This window comes from Schistocerca gregaria, chromosome 7 (assembly GCF_023897955.1).
Source record: "Schistocerca gregaria isolate iqSchGreg1 chromosome 7, iqSchGreg1.2, whole genome shotgun sequence".
NCBI lineage: Eukaryota > Metazoa > Arthropoda > Insecta > Orthoptera > Acrididae > Schistocerca > Schistocerca gregaria.
This window is the reverse complement of record NC_064926.1, coordinates 12,041,651-12,055,982: the sequence shown is the minus strand read 5'-3', so window position 1 is coordinate 12,055,982 and position 14,332 is coordinate 12,041,651.

The following is a 14,332-nucleotide window of genomic DNA, read 5'->3' as shown; positions in this document are numbered from 1 at the left end:
CGCATGGTGACTGTTGTATTCAATCCCGATGCATTTTCTGTGTTTCACCAACACTCTGATAGTCCACAGATTACAGAATGCCACGAGATGTGCATCGGAAACTACTACTGGTCTTCCTGGGAACGATCAAACTGTAGACTGTCTCAGACATTACTCCCATGGAGGAAAGTGCGGATGGTGATTGTTGTATTCAATCCCGATGCAATTTCGGTGTTTCCTCAACACTCTGACAGTCCCCAGATTACAGAATGCCACCAGATGTGCATCGGAAACTACTACTGGTCATCCAGGGAACGATCAAAGCGTAGACATTTTGAGACATTACTCCCGTCGAGGAAAGTGCGCATGGTGGCTGTTGTATTCAATACCGATGCAATTTCTGTGTTTCATCAACACTCTGATAGTCCACAGATTACAGAATGCCTCCAGATGTGCATCGGAAACTACTACTGGTCTTCCAGGGAACGATCAAATCGTAAACTCCTTGAGAGATTACTCCCATGGAGGAAAGTGAGCATGGTGACTGTTGCATTCAATCCCGATGCTTTTTCTGTGTTTCACCAACACTCTGATAGTCCACAGATTACAGAATGCCACGAGATGTGCATCGGAAACTACTACTGGTTTTCCAGGGAGCGATCAAAGCATAGACTGTTTCAGACATTACTTGCATGGAGGAAAGTGCGGATGGTGACTGTTGTATTCAATCCCGATGCATTTTCTGTGTTTCACCAACACTCTGATAGTCCACAGATTACAGAATGCCACGAGATGTGCATCGGAAACTACTACTGGTCTCCCAGGGAACGATCTAACTGTAGACTGTCTCAGACATTGCTCCCATGGAGGAAAGTGCGGATGGTGATTGTTGTATTCAATCCAGATGCAATTTCTGTGTTTCATCAACACTCTGATAGTCCACAGATTACAGAATGCCACCAGATGTGCATCGGAAAATACTACTGGTCTCCCAGGGAACGATCAAAGCGTAGACTGTTTGAGACATACCTCCCGTGGAGCAAAGTGCGCAAGGTGACTGTTGTATTCAATCCCGATGCAATTTCTGTGTTTCATCAACACTCTGATAGTACACAGATTACAGAATGCCTCCAGATGTGCATCGGAAACTACTACTGGTCTTCCAGGGAACGATCAAAGCGTAGACTGTTTAAGACATATCTCCCAATGAGGGAAGTGCGAATGGTGACTGTTGTATTCAATCCCGTTGCAAATTCTGTGTTTCATCAACACTCTGATAGTCCACAGATTACAGAATGCCACCAGATGTGCATCGGAAAGTACTACAGGTCTTCCAGGGAACGATCAAAGCGTAGACTTTTTGAGAATTACTCCCATGGAGGAAACTGCGCATGGTGGCTGTTGTATTCAATTCCGATGCAATTTCTGTGTTTCACCAACACTCTGATAGTCCACAGATTACAGAATGCCACCAGATGTACATCGGAATCAACTACTGGTGTTCCAGGGAACGATCAAATCGTAAAATCCTTGAGACATTACTCTCATGGAGGAATGTGAGCATGGTGACTCTTGTATTCAATCCCGATGCATTTTCTGTGTTTCACCAACACTCTGATAGTCCACAGATTACAGAATGCCACGAGATGTGCATCGGAAACTACTACTGGTCTTCCAGAGAACGATCAAATCGTAGACTGTCTCAGACATTACTCCCATGGAGGAAAGTGCGGATGGTGACTGTTGTATTCAATCCCGATGCAATATCTGTGTTTCATCAACACTCTGATAGTCCACAGATTGCAGAATGCCACCAGATGTACATCGGAATCAACTACTGTTCTTCCAGGGAACGATCATAGCGTAGACTGTTTGAGAATTACTCCCATGGAGGAAGGTGCGCATGGTGATTGTTGTATTCAATCCCGATGCAATTTCTGTGTTTCATCAACACTCTGATACTCCGCAGATTACAGAATGCCTCCAGTTGTGCATCGGAAACTACTACTGGTGTTCCAGGGAACGATCAAAGCGTAGACTTCTTGAGAATTACTCCCATGGAGGAAACTGCGCATGGTGGCTGTTGTATTCAATCCCGATGCAATTTCTGTGTTTCATCAACACTCTGATACTCCACAGATTACAGAATGCCTCCAGATGTGCATCGAAAACTACTACTGGTCTTCCAGGGAACGATCAAATCGTAAACTCCTTGAGACATTACTGCCATGGATTAAAGTGAGCATGGTGACTGTTGCATTCAATACCGATGCATTTTCTGTGTTTCACCAACACTCTGATAGTCCACAGATTACAGAATGCCACGAGATGTGCATCGGAAACTACTACTAGTCTTCCAGGGAACGATCAAAGCATAGACTATTTCAGACATTACTCCCATGGAATAAAGTGCGGATGGAGACTGTTGTATTCAATCCCGATGCACTTTCTGTGTTTCCTCAACCCTCTGACAGTCCCCAGATTACAGAATGCCACCAGATGTGCATCGGAAACTACTACTGGTCTTCCAGGGAACGAGCAAAGCGTAGACTGTTTGAGACATACCTCCCGTGGAGGAAACTGCGCATGGTGGCTGTTGTATTCAATTCCGATGCAATTTCTGTGTTTCATCAACACTCTGATATTCCACAGATTACAGAATGCCTCCAGATGTGCATCGGAAACTACTACTGGTCTTCCAGGGAACGATCAAATCGTAAACTCCTTGAGACATTACTGTCATGGAGGAAAGTGAGCATGGTGACTGTTGCATTCAATACCGATGCATTTTCTGTGTTTCATCAACACTCTGATAGTCCACAGATTACAGAATGCCTCCAGATGTGCATCGGAAACTACTACTATTCTTCCAGGGAACGATCAAAGCGTAGACTGTTTGAGACCTATCTCCCAATGAGGAAAGTGCGCATGGTGTCTGTTGTATTCAATCCCGATGCATTTTCTGGGTTTCACCAACACTCTGATAGTATACAGATTACAGAATGCCACCAGATGTGCATCGGAAAATACTACTGGTCTCCCAGGGAACGATCAAAGCGTAGACTGTTTGAGACATACCTCCCATGGAGCAAAGTGCGCAAGGTGACTGTTGTATTCAATCCCGATGCATTTTCTGTGTTTCACCAACACTCTGATAGTCCACAGATTACAGAATCCCACCAGATGTACATCGGAATCAACTACTGGTGTTCCAGGGAACGATCAAATCGTAAACTCCTTGAGACATTACTCCCATGGAAGAAAGTGAGCATGGTGACTCTTGTATTCAATCCCGATGCATTTTCTGTGTTTCACCAACACTCTGATAGTCCACAGATTACAGAATGCCACGAGATGTGCATCGGAAACTACTACTGGTCTTCCAGGGAACGATCAAAGCGTAGACTGTCTCAGACATTACTCCCATGGAGGAAAGTGCGGATGGTGACTGTTGTATTCAATCCAGATGCAATTTCTGTGTTTCATCAACATTCTGATAGTCCACAGATTACAGAATGCCACCAGATGTGCATCGGAAAATACTACTGGTCTACCAGGGAACGATCAAAGCGTAGACTGTTTGAGACATACCTCCCGTGGAGCAAAGTGCGCAAGGTGACTGTTGTATTCAATCCCGATGCAATTTCTGTATTTCATCAACACTCTGATAGTCCACAGATTACAGAATGCCTCCAGTTGTGCATCGGAAACTACTACTGGTCTTCCAGGGAACGATCAAAGCGTAGACTGTTTGAGACATATCTCCCAATGAGGAAAGTGCGCATGGTGACTGTTGTATTCAATCCCGATGCAATTTCTGTGTTTCATCAACACCCTGATAGTCCACAGATTACAGAATGCCTCCAGATGTGCATCGGAAACTACTACTGGTCTTCCAGGGAACGATCAAAGCGTAGACTGTTAGAGACATATCTCCCAATGAGGAAAGTGCGCATGGTGACTGTTGTATTCAATCCCATTGCAAATTCAGTGTTTCATCAACACTCTGATAGTCCTCAGATTACAGAATGCCACCAGATGTGCATCGGAAAGTACTACTGGTCTTCCAGGGAACGAGCAAAGCGTAGACTTTTTGAGAATTACTCCCATGGAGGAAACTGCGCATGGTGACTGTTGTATTCAATCCCGATGCAATTTCGGTGTTTCATCAACACTCTGATACTCCACAGATTACAAAATGCCTCCAGATGTGCATCGGAAACTACTACTGGTCTTCCAGGGAACGATCAAAGCGTAGACTTTTTGAGACATTACTCCCATCGAGGAAAGTGCGCATGGTGGCTGTGGTATTCAATCCTGATGCAATTTCTGTGTTTCATCAACACTCTGATAGTCCACAGGTTACAGAATGCCTCCAGATGTGCATCGGAAACTACTACTGGTCTTCCAGGGAACGATCAAATCGTAAACTCCTTGAGACATTACTCCCATGGAGGAAAGTGAGCATGGTGACTGTTGCATTCAATCCCGATGCTTTTTCTGTGTTTCACCAACACTCTGATAGTCCACAGATTACAGAATGCCACGAGATGTGCATCGGAAACTACTACTGGTTTTCCAGGGAGCGATCAAAGCATAGACTGTTTCAGACATTACTCGCATGGAGGAAAGTGCGGATAGTGACTGTTGTATTCAATGCCGATGCAATTTCTGTGTTTCATCAACAATCTGATAGTCCCCAGATTACAGAATGCCACCAGATGTGCATCAGAAACTACTACTGGTCTTCCAGGGAACGATCAAAGCGTAGACTGTTTGAGACATACCTCCCGTGGAGGAAAGTGCGCATGGTGACTGTTGTATTCAATCCCGATGCAATTTCTGTGTTTCATCAACACTCGGATAGTCCACAGATTGCAGAATGCCACCAGATGTACATCGGAATCAACTACTGTTCTTCCAGGGAACGATCATAGCGTAGACTGTTTGAGAATTACTCCCATGGAGGAAGGTGCCCATGGTGATTGTTGTATTCAATCCCGATGCAATTTCTGTGTTTCATCAACACTCTGATACTCCACAGATTACAGAATGCCTCCAGATGTGCATCGGAAACTACTACTGGTGTTCCAGGGAACGATCAAATCGTAAACTCCTTAAGACATTACTCCCATGGAGGAAAGTGAGCAAGGTGACTGTTGTATTCAATCCCGATGCATTTTCTGTGTTTCACCAACACCCTGATAGTCCACAGATTAAAGAATGCCACCAGATGTGCATCGGGAAATACTACTGGTCTCCCAGGGAACGATCAAAGCGTAGACTGTTTGAGACATACCTCCCGTGGAGCAAAGTGCGCAAGGTGACTGTTGTATTCAATCCCGATGCAATTTCTGTGTTTCATCAACACTCTGATAGTCCACAGATTACAGAATGCCTCCAGATGTACATCGGAAACTACTACTGGTCTTCCAGGGAACGATCAAAGTGTAGACTGTTTGAGACATTTCTCCCAATGAGGAAAGTGCGCATGGTGACTGCTGTATTCAATCCCTTTGCAAATTCTGTGTTTCTTCAACACTCTGATAGTCCACAGATTACAGAATGCCACCAGATGTGCATCGGAAACTACTACAGGTCTTCCAGGGAACGATCAAGGCGTAGACTTTTTGAGAATTACTCCCATGGAGGAAACTACGCATGGTGACTGTTGTATTCAATCCCGATGGAATTTCTGTGTTTCATCAACACTCTGATACTCCACAGATTACAGAATGCCACCAGATGTGCATCGGAAATTACTACTGGTCTTCCAGGGAACGATCAAAGCGTAGACTGTTTGAGACATTACTCCCATCGAGGAAAGTGCGCATGGTGGCTGTTGTATTCAATCCCTATGCAATTTCTGTGTTTCATCAACACTCTGATAGTCCACAGATTACAGAATGCCTCCAGATGTGCATCGGAAACTACTACTGGTCTTCCAGGGAACGATCAAATCGTAAACTCCTTGAGACATTACTCCCATGGAGGAAAGTGAGCATGGTGACTTTTGCATTCAATCCCGATGCATTTTCTGTGTTTCACCAACACTCTGATAGTCCACAGATTACAGAATGCCACGAGATGTGCATCGGAAACTACTACTGGTCTTCCAGGGAACGATCGAAGCATAGACTATTTCAGACATTACTCCCATGGAGGAAAGTGCGGATGGTGACTGTTGTATTCAATCCCGATGCAATTTCTGTGTTTCATCAACACCCTGATAGTCCCCAGATTACAGAATGCCACCAGATGTGCGTCGGAAACTACTACTGGTGTTCCAGGGAACGATCAAAGCGTAGACTGTTTGAGACATACCTCCCGTGGAGGAAAGTGCGCATAGTGACTGTTGTATTGAATCCCGATGCAATTTCTGTGTTTCATCAACACTCTAATAGTTCACAGATTACAGAATGCCACGAGATGTGCATCGGAAACTACTACTGGTCGTCCAGGGAACGATCAAAGCGTAGACTGTCTCAGACATTACTCCCATGGAGGAAACTGCGCATGGTGACTTTTGTATTCAATCCCGATGCAATTTCTGTGTATCATCAACACTCTGATACTCCACAGATTACAGAATGCCTCCAGATGTGCATCGGAAATTACTACTGGTCTTCCAGGGAACGATCAAACCGTAGACTGTTTGAGACATTACTGCCATCGAGGAAAGTGCGCATGGTGGCTGTTGTATTCAATCCCGATGCAATTTCTGTGTTTCATCAACACTCTGATAGTCCACAGATTACAGAATGCCTCTAGATGTGCATCGGAAACTACTACTGGTCTTCCAGGGAACGATCAAATCGTAAACTCCTTGAGACATTACTCCCATGGAGGAAAGTGAGCATGGTGACAGTTGCATTCAATCCCGATGCATTTTCTGTGTTTCACCAACACTCTGATAGTCCACACATTACAGAATGCCTCCAGATGTGCATCGGAAACTACTACTGGTCTTCCAGGGAACGAGCAAAGCGTAGACTGTTTGAGACATACCTCCCGTGGAGAAAAGTGCGCATGGTGACTGTTGTATTCAATCCCGATGCAATTTCTGTGTTTCATCAACACTCTGATAGTCCACAGATTGCTGAATGCCACCAGATGTACATCGGAATCAACTACTGGTCTTCCAGGGAACGATCAAAGTGTAGACTGTTTGAGAATTACTCCCATGGAGGAAGGTGCGCATGGTGATTGTTGTATTCAATCCCGATGCAATTTCTGTGTTTCATCAACACTCTGATACTCCACAGATTACAGAATGCCTCCAGATCTGCATCGGAAACTACTACTGGTGTCTTCCAGGGAACGATCAAAGCGTAGACTGTCTCAGACATTACTCCCATGGAGGAAAGTGCGGATGGTGACTGTTGTATTCAATCCAGATGCAATTTCTGTGTTTCATCAACACTCTGATAGTCCACAGATTACAGAATGCCACCAGATGTGCATCGGAAAATACTACTGGTCTCCCAGGGAACGATCAAAGCGTAGACTGTTTGAGACATACCTCCCGTTTAGCAAAGTGCGCAAGGTGACTATTGTATTCATTCCCGATGCAATTTCTGTGTTTCATCAACACTCTGATAGTCCACAGATTACAGAATGCCTCCAGATGTGCATCGGAAACTACTACTGGTCTTCCAGGGAACGATCAAAGCGTAGACTGTTTGAGACATATCTCCCAATGAGGAAAGTGCGCATGGTGACTGTTGTATTCAATCCCGTTGCAAATTCTGTGTTTCATCAACACTCTGATAGTCCACAGATTACAGAATGCCACCAGATGTGCATCGGAAAGTACTACAGGTCTTCCAGGGAACGATCAAAGCGTAGAGTTTTTGAGAATTACTCCCATGGAGGAAACTGCGCATGGTGACTGTTGTATTCAATCCCGATGCAATTTCTGTGTTTCAACAACACTCTGATAGTCCACAGATTACAGAATGCCTCCAGATGTGCATCGGAAAATACTACTGGTCTTCCAGGGAACGATCAAAGCGTAGACTGTTTGAGACATACCTCCCAATGAGGAAAGTGCGCATGGTGACGGTTGTATTCAATATCGTTGCAAATTCTGTGTTTCATGAACACTCTGATAGTCCACAGATTACAGAATGCCACCAGATGTGCATCGGAAAGTACTACAGGTCTGCCAGGGAACGATCAAAGCGTAGACTTTTTGAGAATTACTCCCATGGAGGAAACTGCGCATGGTGACTGTTGTATTCAATCCCGATGCAATTTCTGTGTTTCATCAACACTCTGATAGTCCACAGGTTACAGAATGCCTCCAGATGTGCATCGGAAACTACTACTGGTCTTCCAGGGAACGATCAAAGCGTAGACTGTTTGAGACATTACTCCCATCGAGGAAAGTGCGCATGGTGGCTGTTGTATTCAATCCCGATGCAATTTCTGTGTTTCATCAACACTCTGATAGTCCACAGATTACAGAATGCCTCCAGATGTGCATCGGAAACTACTACTGGTCTTCAAGGGAACGAACAAATCGTAAACTCCTTGAGACATTACTCCCATGGAGGAAAGTGAGCATGGTGACTGTTGCATTCAATCCCGATGCATTTTCTGTGTTCACCAACACTCTGATAGTCCACAGATTACAGAATGCCACGAGATGTGCATCGGAAACTACTACTTGTCATCCAGGGAACGATCAAAGCATAGACTCTTTCAGACATTACTCCCATGGAGGAGAGTGCGGATGGTGACTGTTGTATTCAATCCCGATGCAATTTCTGTGTTTCATCAACACTCTGATAGTTCCCAGATTACAGAATGCCACCAGATGTGCATCGGAAACTACTACTGCTCTTCCAGGGAATGATCAAAGCGTAGACTGTTTGAGACATACCTCCCGTGGAGGAAAGTGCGCATGGTAACTGTTGTATTCAATCCCGATGCAATTACTGTGTTTCATCAACACTCTGATAGTCCACAGATTACAGAATGGCACCAGATGTGCATGGGCAACTACTACTGGTCTTCGGGGGAACAAACAAAGCGTAGACTGCTTGAAAATTACTCCCATGGAGGAAAGTGCGCATGGTAACTTTTGTATTCAATCCCGATGCAATTTCTGTGTTTCATCAACACTCTGATTCTCCACAGATTATAGAATGCCTCCAGATGTGCATCGGAAACTACTACTGGTGTTCCAGGGAACGATCAAATCGTAAACTCCTTGAGACATTACTCCCATGGAGGAAAGTGATCATGGTGACTGTTTTATTCAATCCCGATGCATTTTATGTGTTTCACCAACACTCTGATAGTCCACAGATTACAGAATACCACGAGATGTGCATCGGAAACTACTACTGGTCTTCCAGGGAACGAGCAAAGCGTAGACTGTTTGAGACATACCTCCCGTGGAGAAAAGTGCGCATGGTGACTGATGTATTCAATCCCGATGCAATTTCTGTGTTTCATCAACACTCTGATAGTCCACAGATTGCAGAATGCCACCAGATGTACATCGGAATCAACTACTGGTCTTCCAGGGAACGATCAAAGTGTAGACTGTTTGAGAATTACTCCCATGGAGGAAGGTGCGCATGGTGATTGTTGTATTCAATCCCGATGCAATTTCTGTGTTTCATCAACACTCTGATACTCCACAGATTACAGAATGCCTCCAGATCTGCATCGGAAACTACTACTGGTGTCTTACAGGGAACGATCAATGCGTAGACTGTCTCAGACATTACTCCCATGGAGGAAAGTGCGGATGGTGACTGTTGTATTCAATCCAGATGCAATTTCTGTGTTTCATCAACACTCTGATAGTCCACAGATTACAGAATGCCACCAGATGTGCATCGGAAAATACTACTGGTCTCCCAGGGAACGATCAAAGCGTAGACTGTTTGAGACATACCTCCCGTTTAGCAAAGTGCGCAAGGTGACTATTGTATTCATTCCCGATGCAATTTCTGTGTTTCATCAACACTCTGATAGTCCACAGATTATAGAATGCCTCCAGATGTGCATCGGAAACTACTACTGGTCTTCCAGGGAACGATCAAAACGTAGACTGTTTGAGACATATCTCCCAATGAGGAAAGTGCGCATGGTGACTGTTGTATTCAATCCCGTTGCAAATTCTGTGTTTCATCAACACTCTGATAGTCCACAGATTACAGAATGCCACCAGATGTGCATCGGAAAGTACTACAGGTCTTCCAGGGAACGATCAAAGCGTAGACTTTTTGAGAATTACTCCCATGGAGGAAACTGCGCATGGTGACTGTTGTATTCAATCCCGATGCAATTTCTGTGTTTCATCAAAACTCAGATAGTCCACAGATTACAGAATGCCTCCAGATGTGCATCGGACAGTACTACAGTTCTTCCAGGGAACGATGAAAGCGTAGACTGTTTGAGACATTACTCCCATCGAGGAAAGTGCGCATGGTGGCTGTTGTATTCAATCCCGATGCAATTTCTGTGTTTCATCAACACTCTGATAGTCCACAGATTACAGAATGCCTCCAGATGTGCATCGGAAACTACTACTGGTCTTCCAGGGAACGATCAAATCGTAAATTCCTTGAGACATTACCTCCATGGAGGAAAGTGAGCATGGTGACTGTTGCATTCAATCCAGATGCATTTTCTGTGTTTCACCAACACTCTGATAGTCCACAGATTACAGAATGCCACGAGATGTGCATCGGAAACTACTACTGGTCTTCCAGGGATCGATCAAAGCATAGACTGTTTCAGACATTACTCGCATGGAGGAAAGTGCGGATGGTGACTGTTGTATTAAATCCCGATGCAATTTCTGTGTTTCATCAACACTCTGATAGTCCCCAGATTACAGAATGCCACCAGATGTGCATGGGAAACTACTACTGGTCTTCCAGGGAACGATCAAATCGTAAACTCCTTGAGACATTACTCCCATGGAGGAAAGTGAGCATGGTGACTGTTGTATTCAATCCTGATGCATTTTCTGTGTTTCATCAACACTCTGATAGTCCACAGATTACAGAATGCCACCAGATGTGCATCGGAAACTACTACTCGTCGTCCAGGGAACGATTAAAGCGTAGACTGTCTCAGACATTACTCCCATGGAGGAATGTGAGGATGGTGACTGTTGTATTCAATCCAGATGTAATTTCTGTGTTTCACTAACACTCTGATAGTCCAAACAGATTACAGAATGCCAACAGATGTGCATCGGAAAATACTACTGGTCTCCCAGGGAACAATCAAAGCGTAGACTGTTTGAGACATACCTCCCGTTGAGGAAAGTGCGCATGGTGACTGTTGTATTCAATCCCGATGCAATTTCTGTGTTTCATCAACACTCTGATAGTCCACAGATTGCAGAATGCCACCAGATGTACATCGGAATCAACTACTGGTCTTCCAGGGAACGATAAAAGCGTAGACCGTTTGAGAATTACTCCCATGGAGGAAGGTGGGCATGGTGATTGTTGTATTCAATCCCGATGCAATTTCTGTGTTTCATCAACACTCTGATACTCCACAGATTACAGAATGCCTCCAGATGTGCATCGGAAACTACTACTGGTCTTCCAGGGAACGATCAAATCGTAAACTCCTTGAGACATTACTCCCATGGAGGAAAGTGAGCATGGTGACTGTTGTATTCAATCCCGATGCATTTTCTGTGTTTCACCAACACTCTGATAGTCCACAGATTACAGAATGCCACGAGATGTGCATCGGAAACTACTACTCGTCGTCCAGGGAACGATCAAAGCGTAGACTGTCTCAGACATTACTCCCATGGAGGAAAGTGAGGATGGTGACTGTTGTATTCAATCCAGATGCAATTTCTGTGTTTCATCAACACTCTGATAGTCCAAACAGATTACAGAATGCCAACAGATGTGAATCGGAAAATACTACTGGTCTCCCAGGGAACAACCAAAGCGTAGACTGTTTGAGACATACCTCCCGTGGAGCAAAGTGCGCAAGGTGACTGTTGTATGCAATCCCGATGCAATTTCTGTGTTTCATCAACACTCTGATAGTCCACAGATTACAGAATGCCTCCAGATGTGCATCGGAAACTACTACTGGTCTCCCAGGGAACGATCAAAGCGTAGACTGTTTGAGACATATCTCCCAATGAGGATAGTGCGCATGGTTACTGTTGTATTCAATCCCGTTGCAAATTCTGTGTTTCATCAACACTCTGATAGTCCACAGATTACAGAATGCCACCAGATGTGCATCGGAAAGTACTACAGGTCTTCCAGGGAACGATCAAAGTGTAGACTTTTTGAGTATGACTCCCATGGAGAAAACTGCGCATGGTGATTGTTGTATTCAATCCCGATGCAATTTCTGTGTTTCATCAACACTCTGATACTCCACAGATTACAGAATGTCTCCAGATGTGCATCGGAAACTACTACTGGTCTTCCAGGGAACGATCAAAGCGTAGACTGTTTGAGACATTACTCCCATCGAGGAAAGTGCGCATGGTGGCTGTTGTATTCAATCCCGATGCAATTTCTGTGTTTCATCAACACTCTGATAGTCCACAGATTACAGAACGCCTCCAGATGTGCATCGGAAACTACTACTCGTCGTCCAGGGAACGATCAAAGCGTAGACTGTCTCAGTCATTACTCCCATGGAGGAAAGTGAGGATGGTGACTGTTGTATTCAATCCAGATGCAATTTCTGTGTTTCATCAACACTCTGATAGTCCAAACAGATTACAGAATGCCAACAGATGTGCATCGGAAAATACTACTGGTCTCCGAGGGAACGATCAAAGCGTAGACTGTTTGAGACATACCTCCCGTGGAGCAAAGTGCGCAAGGTGACTGTTGTATGCAATCCCGATGCAATTTCTGTGTTTCATCAACACTCTGATAGTCCACAGATTACAGAATGCCTCCAGATGTGCATCGGAAACTACTACTGGTCTGTCAGGGAACGATCAAAGCGTAGACTGTTTGAGACATATCTCCCAATGAGGATAGTGCGCATGGTTACTGTTGTATTCAATCCCGTTGCAAATTCTGTGTTTCATCAACACTCTGATAGTCCACAGATTACAGAATGCCACCAGATGTGCATCGGAAAGTACTACAGGTCTTCCAGGGAACGATCAAAGCGTAGACTTTTTGAGAATTACTCCCATGGAGAAAACTGCGCATGGTGACAGCTGTATTCAATCCCGATGCAATTTCTGTGTTTCATCAACACTCTGATACTCCACAGATTACAGAATGTCTCCAGATGTGCATGGGAAACTACTACTGGTCTTCCAGGGGACGATCAAAGCGTAGACTGTTTGAGACATTACTCCCATCGAGGAAAGTGCTCATGGTGGCTGTCGTATTCAATCCCGATGCAATTTCTGTGTTTCATCAACACTCTGATAGTCCACAGATTACAGAATGCCTCCAGATGTGCATCGGAAACTACTACTGGTCTTCCAGGGAACGATCAAAGCGTAGACTGTTTGAGACATATCTCCCAATGAGGAAACTGCGCATGGTGACTGTTGTATTCAATCCCGTTGCAAATTCTGTGTTTCATCAACACTCTGATAGTCCGCAGATTACAGATTGCCACCAGATGTGCATCGGAAAGTACTACAGGTCTTCCAGGGAACGATCAAAGCGTAGACTTTTTGAGAATTACTCCGATGGTGGAAACTGAGCATGGTGACTGTTGTTTTCAATCCCGATGCAATTTCTGTGTTTCATCAACACTCTGATACTCCACAGATTACAGAATGCCACCAGATGTGCATCGGAAACTACTACTGGTCTTCCAGGGAACGATCAAAACGTTGACTGTTTGAGACATACCTCCCGTGGAGGAAAGTGCGCGTGGTGACTGTTGTATTAAATCGCGATGCTATTTCTGTGTTTCATCAACACTCTGATAGTCCACAGATTGCAGAATGCCACCAGATGTACATCGGAATCAACTACTGGTCTTCCAGGGAACGATCAAAGCGTAGACTGTTTGAGAATTACTCCCATGGAGGAAGGTGCGGATGGTGATTGTTGTATTCAATCCCGATGCAATTTCTGTGTTTCATCAACACTCTGATACTCCACAGATTACAGAATGCCTCCAGATGTGCATCGGAAACTACTAATGGTGTTCCAGGGAACGATCAAATCGTAAACTCCTTGAGACATTACTCCCATGCAGGAAAGTGAGCATGGTGACTGTTGTATTCAATCCCGATGCATTTTCTGTGTTTCACCAACACTCTGATAGTCCACGGATTACAAAATGCCACGAGATGTGCATCGGAAACTACTACTGGTCGTCCAGGGAACGATCAAAGCGTAGACTGTTTGAG